Raw genomic sequence first — 11,739 nt, 5'->3', positions numbered from 1 at the left:
CGGTGGCTGAAGCCTGTAATCCCAGCACTTTGGGAGGCCGAGACGGGGTTTCACCATGTTGACCAGGATGGTCTCGATCTCTTGACCTCGTGATCCACCCGCCTCGGCCTCCCAAAGTGCTGGGATTACAGGCTTCAGCCACCACGCCCAGCCTTTTTCTTCTTTTTTTTTGAGATGGAGTTTCACTCTTGTCACCCAGGCTGGAGTGCAACGGTGTGATCTCAGCTCACCGCAACCTCGGCTTCCCGGGTTCAAGCGATTCTCCTGTCTCAGCCTCATGAGTAGTGAGGTAATAAATGAGCACCACCACGCCTGGCTAATTTTTGTATTTTTAGTAGAGACGGAGTTTCATCACATTGGCCAGGCTGGTCTCGAACTCCTGACCTCAAGTGATCTACCTGCCTTGGCCTCCCAAAGTGCTGGGATTACAGGTGTGTGACACCATGCCCAGACATAATTTTGTTTTATTACAGATAACATTATTATTCTCAAAAGCGGGGCCTGCATTAAGATGAGAGGCAGCCTTGGTTATCTTCCGCAAACTTCTAAAGGCAAAGAGGCCAGACAGAAGCCACCACACAGGTCAAGGGCTGTCATTTCTCACCACCAATGACACAGTGCCCATCTGATCAATGCACAGACAGGAAACACTAAGAGACATGGAGCCAGCTGCCCAGGGTCACACAGGGAACCCAAGCCTGAGCCACCACAGATGCCACCTCCCCACCCAGCTGACTTTGGAAACCCACCCCTGACATGCAGCAGATTCTCATTCTCCCCAGATTTGGCATGAGCCCACTGATATAAATGACACTTTTTTTTTTTTTTTTTGAGACATAGTTTCACTCTTGTTGCCCAGGCTGGAATGCAGTGGCATGATCCTGGCTCACTGCAACCTCTGCCTTCCGGTTTCAAGCGATTCTCCTGCCTCAGCCTCCTGTGTAGCTGGGAGTACAGGCACCTACCACCACGCCCAGCTAATTTTCGCATTTTTAGTAAAGACAGAGTTTCAGAATGATGGCCAGGCTGGTCTCGAACTCCTGACCTCGTGATCTGTCCGCCTTGGCCTCCCGAAGTACCGGGATTACAGGCATGAGCCACCACGCCCAGCCACATGATACATTTTTATGGAGTGAACAACTGAAGGAGAGAGTAAGTGACCTCTAACCCTGCACCTAGCTTGGGTGGCCTCCATGGATACTCACAAACCTGGGCTCCCGGAAGCTTGCTGAGTGCTTTCATAGTGGTGCCATGTGAGTATTTCTCAGATCAGAGCTCCCATGACTCTTCCCTGGCTAGAGCAGGGCTGCTTCAGGACTCAGGAGGGCTATGTGATTGGTAAAGGCACTTTGTCCATCCTGAGACCTGCTCTGGGGTGACCTATGTCAGCTGCAGCAGAAGAGGGAAAGCACACCGGCTCAGAAACAGGGGCCCAAAAAGCATCTCCTTCTCATCACTCCCTTCCCCAAGGTCCTGGTGTCTCCCAGGAAGGGAAACAACCTCTCTGGGCCTCCACAGACTAATGATAATACTAGTAATGGTGACAATATCAGCTAAGGCACATGTCAATTCACTAGCAGGTTCTATATGTTAACACATTACTGCTCGTCAGCCTCACGAGGCAGGCTCTATCATTACTCCCAGTTTACAGAGGAGGAAACTGAGGCCCAGAGAGGTTAACTGCCTTGCACAAGGCCACACAGCTGGTAAGTGATGGAGCTGGAATTGGAATCCAAGCAGTCTGCCTCCAGGTTCCCTACAGTATTCCCAAGGGAACGGGTTGCAGAATTCCTCACTCTGCCCCTAGCAGGACTCCTCGGCCCCATGCCAATCCTCGCGGCCACCATTGGGTTATCACCTACCTCATGCCAGGCATTTCACAGCACTCATTAATGGGTACAAGCAAGCATGCTGTGTCCCTTTTATAGACAGGCAAACTGAGGCTGAGGGATGTGATGAGGCTGATCAAAGGTCACGTGGCTCATAACGGGGAGAGCTGGGATTCAAACCCAGGCCTATCCCTCCCACAGTCTCCCCTTGGCGTCGCTGCGTTCTCTCACTCTGCTGGCTACTGGTATCACAGCTCAGAGAATTATAAACCAGCTCCAGCACAAAAATCATCATCAAGACAATCATCTCTCACTTCCCACCTCACATCACAGGTATAAACCACCTCCTTACGTAGTAATATCTTTGAGCTTCCCAGCAGCTCTCCAGAGAAGACAAATTATTCCCATTTTCCAGATGAGGAAACTGAGACTCAGTTAGTGAACTGCCTGGCCCAGATTATAAATTCAAACCAGGTCTCCTCGCCCAGAGCCTCTGCTCTGAGACCACTTGTCCCACACAGATCACAAGCCATGATTCTTACCTGTGCCCTCCAGAAAGACCCTCTACTCCTGCAGGGACCCGTCCTACCCCATCAGAAACATGATTGTGGCAGGTTCTATTATTGTTCAGCAAATATTTATTCAGCCTCCATGAGAGGAGTAGACTTCAACTCATTGATGTCAGCCTTGCCATGTGACCTGCTTCAGCCCACAGCATAAGAGCAGAAGTCACAGCTTCTCAGTTCAGAAAGAAGGCTTCTGTTGAAGAACACGCCCTGGCTGGCTGCTGCCTTTCAGCCTGGGAATCTGGGTGAAGATTCACGAGGCAGACCTAAACCCAATCCAAAGCCTGGGGTCCAGCCTTGCTGGCAAAGCCTAGCTAAGCTCAGCCAAGCTACCTGCTGACTCATGAACACGAAACAAATGTTTGCTGTTAAAGACCACTGTAATGTAGATGTTTGTTACACGGTATGATCACAGAAAAGCCTGACTAACACAGGAACCACGTATTTCCAGAGACTCATGTGTACATGGGCAAATATGTTCCAAGATACAGTCCCCGGCAGTGTGTATTAAAACCCAAGGGCCAGCTGGGGTGTGGTGGCTCACATCTGTCATCCCAGCACTTTGGGAGGCTGAGGTGGGAGGATCACTTGAGGAGTTTGAAACCAGCCTGGGTCATGTGGCGAAATCCTATCTCTACAAAACATACAAAAAGTTAGCCAGGCATGGTGGTGCATGCCTGTAATCCCAGCTACTTGGGAGGCTGAGGTGGGAGGACCACCTGAGCCTTGGAGGTCGAGGCTGCAGTGAATTGAGATCGCACCACTGCACTCCAGCCTGGATGATGCAGCAAGACCGTGTATCCAAACAAAAACAGCAACAAAAAGAATCCGAAGGGATAAAAAATACCGTGCCACTTATAAGAACTCTCACCCTCCCTAAGGCCAGCGGCCTGAGTACAGTGATGCGATCTCGGCTCACTGCAACCTCCACCTGCGGGGTTCAAGCGATTCTCCTGCCTCAGCCTCCCAAGTAGCTGGAATTACAGGCCAGCTGATTTCTGTATTTTTAGTAAGAGGGGGTTTCACCATGTTGGCCAGGCTGGTCTCGAACTCCTGACCTCAAGTGATCCACCCGCCTCTCAAAGTGCTGGGATTACAGGAGTGTACCACCACGCCCGGCCTTATTCACCTTTCAAAAAGAATGAGGTACATCAACACAATCTGAAATGGAAAAGTCCCCAGATCTTTTTTTTTATTGTTATACTTTTTTGAGACAGAGTTTTACTCTTATTGCCCAGGCTGGAGTGCAACGGCACCATCTCAGCTCACTGCCACCTCCACCTCCCAGGTTCAAGCGATTCTCCTGCCTCAGCCTCCTGAGTAGCTGGGATTACAGGCATGCACCACCACATCCAGCTAAATTTTGTATTTTTAGTAGAGACAGAGTTTCTCCACGTGGGCCAGGCTGGTCTTGGTCTCCCCACCTCAGGTGATCCACCTACCGTGGCCTCCCAACGTACTGGGATTACAGGTGTGAGCCACCACACCTGGCCCAAAGTCTATTATTAATTCCCGTGTGAAATTCTTTATTATTGTTGTTACTGTTGTTGTTAAAAGAATATGTTTACTCATGTGGATTCGTTGGTGTATTTCACAGCTACGTCCTGAGCACCCACTCTGCATCTGGCAGTACCAGTTAGGAATAATACAAAGAGCAATGAAGGTAAATAGGGTTTCTGCCTCCTAGGAGCTGAAAGTAGGGGAAAGTCATTAAAAATACTAACTCCACAATAACCACTACTAGTAATAATGAGGAAAACAACAGCATCGACACATACTGAGCACATAACCATCTGCCTCCCCACTCTCTGACAAGGAAATGGGCTCAGAGAAGTTAAGTCACCTGCCCAAGGTCACACAGCCCCTAAGTGGCAGAGCTAGGATTCAACTCCTTCCATCTGGCTCCAAATTGAAGGTAAGAATAACCTTGATCATTTGCAGTCTAATAGTGTGCAAGGACGTAAACAGAACATGTGTGTGTGCAAAGTTTCTAGATTATTAGGAGATACTGCTGGCTCTTTCAGAAGCAGGATTGGAAGTGCGGGTTAGGAGACTCACTTTTTGCTTTCTAGAATATTATTTTGCCATCTGGGAAGGGGTCAGTGTATTGGAGATTGTTTTCGTAATACAAAATAATTTTGATGCGTTTATCATTTCTGACTCAGTCATGTAAACATCCAAAGATCATGCTTTGGAAATGTATTTCATCTTCTTAATAGAGACAAGGCTACAGAGCATTTCAAAGGTCACTTAACTGAGCAATGAGCAAATGGAGTTGTGATGGCTTCTACCCAGAAGTCAACTCCATAATGACTTGCTTGCTTGTCTCCCCGTGCCCCGCCCCCTTCCTCCTTGTCGCTCTGTTGACCAGAGGATTCCGAAGGGCAGGTGATCTTTGGAATTTTTCACAAGTTGAGTGCCGTGCCCACATAAGATGCTCAATAAAAGATTCATTGCATTGAAGGAAAATGTGTGGGGCGTGTGTGTGTGTGTGTGTGTGTGTGTGTGTCTGTGTGTGTGTGTGTGTGTGTGTGTGTGCGCGCGCGCACGCGCGCACCTCAATTCAGTTTGTTAGCTTCCTTTTGCTCTTTTTTTTTTTTTTTTTTTTGAGACAGAGTCTCGCTCTGTCACCCAAGCTGGAGTGCGATACGCAATCTCGGCTTACGGCAACCTCCGCCTCCCAGGTTCAAGTGACTCTCCTGCCTCAGCCTCCCAAGTAGCTGGGATTACAGGCATACGCCACCACACCCAGCTAATTTTTTTGTATTTTAAGTAGAGACAGGGTTTCTCCATGTTGGTCGGGCTGGTCTCAAACTCCCGACCTCAGGTGATCTGCCCGCCTCAGCCTCCCAAAGTGCTGGGATCACAGTCGTGAGCCACTGCACCCAGCCTATTTTCACTTGCTCTTGTTGCCCAGGCTGGAGTGCAATGGCATGACCTCAGCTCACCACACCTCTGCCTCCTGGGTTCAAGTGATTCTCCTGCCTCGGCCTCCTGAGTAGCTGAGATTACAGGCATTTGCCACCACACCCAGCTAACTTTGTACTTTTAGCAGAGACAGGGTTTCTCCATGTTGGTCAGGCTGGTCTCAGACCCCTGACCTCAGGTGATCCACCCATGTCGGCCTCCCAAAGTGCTGGGATTACTGGCGTTAGCCACTGCGCCCAGCCTATTTTTACTTTTTGAGACGGCGTCTTGCTCTGTTGCCCAGGCTGGAGTGCAGGGGCACAATCTAGCTCACTGCAAACTCTGCCTCCCAGGTTCAAGCGATTCTCCTGCCTCAGCCTCTCGAGTAGCTGGGACTACAGGCAACTGTCACCACGCCTGGCTAATTTTTGTATTTTTTTTTTAGTAGAGATGGAGTTTCACCATGTTGGCCAAGCTAGTCTCAAACTCCTGACCTCCGATGATCCGCCTGCCTCCGCTTCCCAAAGTGGTGAAATTACAGGCATGAGCCACTGCGCCCAGCCAGTCGCAAATTTTAAATTGTTTGGATTTTCTTTTCTTTTCTTTTCTTTCTTTTTTTTTTGAGATAGAGTCTTGCTCTGTCACCCAGGCTGGAGTGCAATGGCACGATCTCGGCTCACTACAACCTCCACCTCCCGGGTTCAAGTGATTCTCCTGCCTCAGCCTCCTGAATAGCTGGGATTACAGGCACCTGCCACCATGCCGGGCCTCAAACTCCCGACCTCAGGTGATCCATCCACATCAGTCTCCCAAAGTGCTGGGATTACTGGCGTTAGCAACTTCGCCCAGCCTATTTTTACTTTTTGAGACAGAGTCTCGCTCTGTTGCCCAGGCTGGAGTGCACTGGCTGACTTTTGTATTTTTAGTAGAGACGCGGTTTCACCATGTTGGCCAGGCTCTCTTGAACTCCTGACCCCAGGCGATTCACTCACCTTGGCCTCCCAAAGTGCTAAGATTACAGGCACGAGCCACCACACCTGGCCTTAAATTGTTTTTTTTTTGAGACAGTCTCGCTATATTGCCCAGGCTGGTCCCAAACTCCCAGGCTCAAGCAATCCTCCCATCTCAGCCTCCCAAAGCGCTGGGATTACAGAAGGGAGCCACTGAGCTTGGCCTTCGCTTCTTTTTAAATGGCAGCAGTTTGAGTAGTAAGACCAGACAGAAACACCCCTCCTTGTGTTGGGGGCCGCAGAAGTGGGAAGGGCATGGCTTTGAGGCCGACAGCTTTGGGTTCAAATCCCAGCTCTTCCACTTTCCAGCTGCGTGACCTCATAGCAAATAAGTAACCTCTTGAAGCCTCAGTTTCATGAACTGTAAAGTCGAGGGTCTCAAAAACAGGCACCACCTGGGTTTGTTGTAAAGACTGAAAAAGGAACAGAAAAGCTTAGCCCGGATTCTGGCATGACAGTGGCTGCACTGACGCCCTATGTGCTTTACCTGCATTCTCCCCAGTCCTCCTATTTTACCGAGGAAGACCCTGGGGTCCCAGGGGGATGTGGTTTGTCTAGGTTCACACTTCTATAATCTGGAGGGATCTCCTGGACAGGGATGCTCCTGCCCTCCTCTCTGCCCTAAACCTGCCAAAGCCTTCAGGTTTAGATATTCAGGAAGTGTCCGGGGTATAAAGAGAATTTTTGCTGCCCATGGTCTAATTTTTATTCATTCGGCACACCCTGAATTGTGGGTGTATCAAGTAGCGTGCAGTTCTTTTGCTTCTGCCTGGAATGTCCCCAGCCCTCCCCCCTACTCATCCTTTAAGACTCAGCTCAAGTATCACCGTGCTCAGTCTCCCCCCCAACACACATACACACAGCAGGTTAAGCAAAGCACCACCCGCCTGGAACTTATCCTGATGACAGGCTATCCTGATAATAATCATACCCGCCCCTTACAGAGCACCGACACGGGATCTAGCACTGGCCATGTGCTGCTTCGTCAAACTCACGTAATAACCCTTTGAGAATGGGGGCATCCTATCATGAGCCCTCTTTACAGATAAGGAAGTCGAGCCTCAAAACCACAACCGTGCCCAAGGCCACAGCCAGGAGGGGCAAGGCCAGGGTTTGCCCCCAGGTATCCCCGGCTGGCTCCCTCCCTTCTATCTGTCTCCTCCTGGAAGCCTCCTTCCGTTTACCCCTACTGCACCCAACTCCAACCCACCCACCCCTGTTGCTTCTCCACTGCTTAACCTGACTCCAAATAGCCACTAGTTGCAAGTTGGAACCGAGTTCAAATTCCTGCTTGGCCACTGCTGCCTGGCGAAGACCTCACTACACCACAGAACCCTGCATCCGTGAAGTGGGAATAATGTGCCCCACGTCTCCCCACGGGAAGTCCTTGAGGACTGGGATGTCTGATGTCCACCCCTGGGCAGGCAGGCACAGGGTTCTAAAGCAGGTGTGCTAAACTGAATTAAGTACTGATACACCTCCTCTGAGGGGTTCCTTCCCCCAGGTAGACTGTTACACTCACCTTGAGGAAGGGATCTTCAAAGTGAGTGGCTCTCTAAATATTACGCTGATCAATGTCGAAGTTGTCAATGACCACCCTTTGACACCACTGCCCCAAATCGAAGTCCAGTCCGCCATCGTCTCTCACCTGGATTTTTCTGGCAGCCTGCTTACTGGCCCCCAGCCTCCCCACACCAGCCAGGGCAAGCTTCCCAAAACACACATCTGACTGTACCCCTCACCTGCAGAGAACCTTCCACTGGGATCCACAGCACCCCACACCCCAGGAATAAAGTCCAAACCACTAAGCATGGCTGGCCTGCCCCAGTCAACACCCTAGGCACTCCCCTACCGCCAGGCCTCTGCACAAGCTGTTCCACTTCCACGGACAGTAACACCACGTTCTTCCCATTGGCTGACCAGAAAACTGAACTCTCTGACCCCTATTCCTCCTTACAGCCCAAGGCATCAGCCCTTCTTCATATGATCATGGTTCTCCCTGTCCAGACAAGTGCCTATGTTCACAAAGGCACATAAAGTTAAGGACATAAAGTGGCCCCTTAAGGGTGTGGTTAGCCTCATCTTTGACACCGTTGTCTTGAAATATTTGTTGAAGGAACAAATGATAAATAAATGAATGAATGGATGCACATATAAAATATCCCTGTAAGGCTCTTTTTCTGAGTTGGTCAGAGATGTAGCCTGGTGAGGAGAAATGCTCAGAGCCAGACAACTGGCTCCTTCATTCTCCTGCCACGGTCAGCCTTGAATAAAAAACAGCCTTGGCCGGGTGCGGTGGCTCACGCCTGGAATCCCAGCACTTTGGGAGGCCGAAGTGGGCAGATCACCTGAGGTCAAGAGTTTGAGACCAGCCTGGCCAACATGGTGAAACCCCATCTCTACAAAAAATACAAAAATTGGCTGGGTGCTCACACCTGTAATCCCAGCACTTTATCACGAGGTCAGGAGATCGAGACCATCCTGGCCAACAGGGTGAAACCCCATATCTACTAAAATACAAAAAATTAGCCAGGAATGGCAACGCATGTCTATAGTCCCAGCTACTCAGGAGGCTGAGGCAGAAGAATTGCTTGAACCCGGGAGGCGCAGGGTTGCAGAGAGTGGAGATCGTAGCCAGCCAAGATTGCGCCACTGAGCTCCAGGCTGGACTACAGAGTGAGACTCCATCTCAAAAAAAAAAAATAGCTCCTAGGACCTCCATGGGGGTAGGGGCAGCTTCCAGCCTCTGAAGCTAGGGTGAGAAATGTAACCCCAACATCAAGAATCAGTCCTAGACTAGCGGGCAAGCTGACTGCTCCATAGATGGAAAATAACTCCAAGAGGACAGATCCTAAGTTGCCCTAGGCCACGCCATTTCTACAGCACTCCAGATGTGGTAGGTGCTCAATACACGCTGGCCGATGGAGCCAACCTGTTCACGTGCCCAGCTGAATTATATGCCCAGACACTACACTGAAACTCTGCACTTCTCTTGGGTAATTGCACCCTTTCAAAAGCATGCAAATCCTTTAAAAAGGTTCCCCCTTCCCCCACCAGAACCACCAAGATCTGGGCTTGTGTCTGTACAAATTCCTCAGGCACTGTCCCTGGCTGCTAGAGGAAGGAAGGAGGCACCAGAGTCTGGGGTGCACACGTGTTCCTCCTGGAGCCTTGACCGATTCGCAGAGGGAAAGCTAGGCCAAGGGAGAAGCCTTGTCCAAATGTCCTGGTTACTCATTAGCCAAACTTCAGAGGTTCCCTCTGCCAGGGGGGGACCAGAGGGGCAATTAACTCATTTGGAAGAAAGGCTAAGCAAAATATCTCTCTAATCCTGCAGTTTCAAAAGACAGCAAGTAGGGTTTCTGGAATCTTTAGATATTGTAGGACAAGCACAGGGGATGGGGCATGGGAAAGGAGGGGCCACAGACTGAGACAGGTGCTGATACTTCTAGGTCCCCTGCCTGTTTCACACCCTTCATCCCCATCCACCCTGCCAGCCTCCTAGAAGAGGGAGGATGCAGACCCTCCTAGGCCAAGCCCATTTGGCCCAGAGAATTCCTATCTGGACTCAGATAGGTTAAGTGTTTTCCCCAAGATCACAAAGAAGCTGCAAAGAAAGTGTTTTTCTTTGTGCAACAGGTACAGTCCTTTCCCTTCCAAAATATAATGGCTGCTCCTGGCTACAGAAAGTTCAGTCCCGGCAGGCAAGAAGCCCTGGCTACCTAGGCATCGCGCGGCTCCGAGGTCAAAGCCTGCTCCAGGGCTGGACAAATAGCAGGGTTTCCCGGCGCAGCGCCCCCACTCCCAGGCGACTGTGTGCCGAGAGGGCGCGAAAAGGTCAGGTTCGGCTGGGGGTCAATGAGCCGCTTCCCATCCCGGGGGCCCCACCCGAGAGCCCGGGCGAGCCGCGCAGCCACCGGGGCGGGGACCACGCGGGCCTGCCTGGGAGCAGGGGGACTGAGCCTTAATCCCATCAAGGCGCCTCTGCCCTGTGAAGACGAGCGGAAGGGGACGCAGGCCAGGCCAGGAGGACGCGTCCAGAGCCTCCGCGCCCGAGGGGCCCCGCGCCGCCCTTCTCACGCCCCCGAACCACCCCCGCTGTCTTCCGGGCTGCCTTCGCCAGCGGCTCCGTCTCGCTCATCGCCCTTGCTCCACACTGTCCACCTTCGGGGCCTCCAACCCGCACGGATGTCCAGACCCTAGCAGCTGCAGGCTAAGTAACCCAGATCTCCAGAGATCTCTCAGCTCCCGGCCACCGGATCTCTCTGAATCCATTCCCAAGGCTCAGCCCGGCATGGGAGGAGATTAATCCTCTCGCTCCCAATCACGAATCACCCTCCGCCGTCACCCCTGACTGGGGATCCAGTGGGACCCCAGGCCTCCAGCGCCCAATCCCCTCCAGGGATCGACTCCCAAGTCGCCAATCAGGTGGCACGTGATCCATTGGTTGCCCTGTGCGGGATCTTCCCGCGGGATCCACTCCCAAGTCTCGGGAGACGGATTCCCCGGCCCCCAAACCGGGATCCTCCCTCCCCGTAGACCCGGAGTCTGGGGAAATCCTCCGGGTCCCCGCCTCTTCCCCGCCAACTTTGCCAACTTTTCTCCCGGGGCCTCGGCCGGGCAGAAACTTGGCGGCCCTCGTTAGCTGCCGTCACCCCCAGCTACCTCTCGGGCCGGGGACTGGAGGCGACCAGCCAGCCCCCACTCCCCACAGCCGCTGCGCAACCTACCGTGGAGCCACCGCCAGCCCGCGCCGCGCCGCCACCTGCCCGCAGCCCGCGGCACCTGCCCGCGGCGCCCGCAGCCCAGCGCAGCCTAGCCTGCTGGGGGCGGGGCCTCGGGCGAGGACGCGCCCCCGTCACCATGGGAACTGCAGGCGGCCGCGCCTGCGCGGAGGGGAACAGAGCCGGCAAAGCCCGAGTCGGCAGTAGCGCCTGGGCCTGGGATCTCTCCGGCGGTCAGAGGTCACGACTCGCCCGGACACCCCTCCCGGAAACGTTCCCGCCCCTGGAGCCTCGAACCCGCTCGGTCCAAGTGGGAGCGTTGCTCCCGGTCCCCTCCCGCGTCTCCTGGATGTTCCCAAGTCACCGGCCAGGATCCCCCACCACGGGCACCGACTCGCTGCCCAGCCTGCGACCCCGAGCCTAATGCAACCCAGGAATTCAGGAGGCGCTCCATAAATGTAGGCTTGACTTGCCTGGGTTGCAGGTGTCCGCCCGGGGGCTGGCACGGTCTGTGCGCGGTGCTGGCGCCCCCTCGCGGCAAATAGGGGGACTGCACCCGGGAGTTCGCTGGGGCGCCTACTGAATGGGAATCTTCTTGCCATTGTGTTGGGGTGTGGGTTATGGGGTTATGGATATAGGAACTTGTGGACGAGTTGAGACAATTGTAGGAAGTCGGCTCTGAAAGAGAAAATACCTGATTTGT

At 52.8% G+C, this 11,739-nt stretch overlaps 1 protein-coding gene across 1 annotated transcript in view; it reads right to left on the bottom strand.

The window, feature by feature from the left end:
- Positions 1 to 11,091, bottom strand: part of KIAA1671 (KIAA1671 ortholog) — a 252,820-nt gene extending 241,729 nt beyond the window's left edge. The window contains exon 1 of the mRNA XM_032256690.1: positions 11,043 to 11,091. The gene's annotated coding sequence lies outside the window, so the exon portion shown is untranslated. The remainder of the gene's footprint in view (positions 1 to 11,042) is intronic.
- Between the last annotated feature and the right edge of the window lie 648 nt (positions 11,092 to 11,739).

This window comes from Sapajus apella, unplaced genomic scaffold, assembly GCF_009761245.1.
Source record: "Sapajus apella isolate SASKATOON/1434 unplaced genomic scaffold, GSC_monkey_1.0 scaffold95, whole genome shotgun sequence".
Taxonomy (NCBI): Eukaryota; Metazoa; Chordata; class Mammalia; order Primates; family Cebidae; genus Sapajus; species Sapajus apella.
Note: the sequence above shows the minus strand (reverse complement) of the source record. Positions and strands in the feature narration are given on the sequence as shown.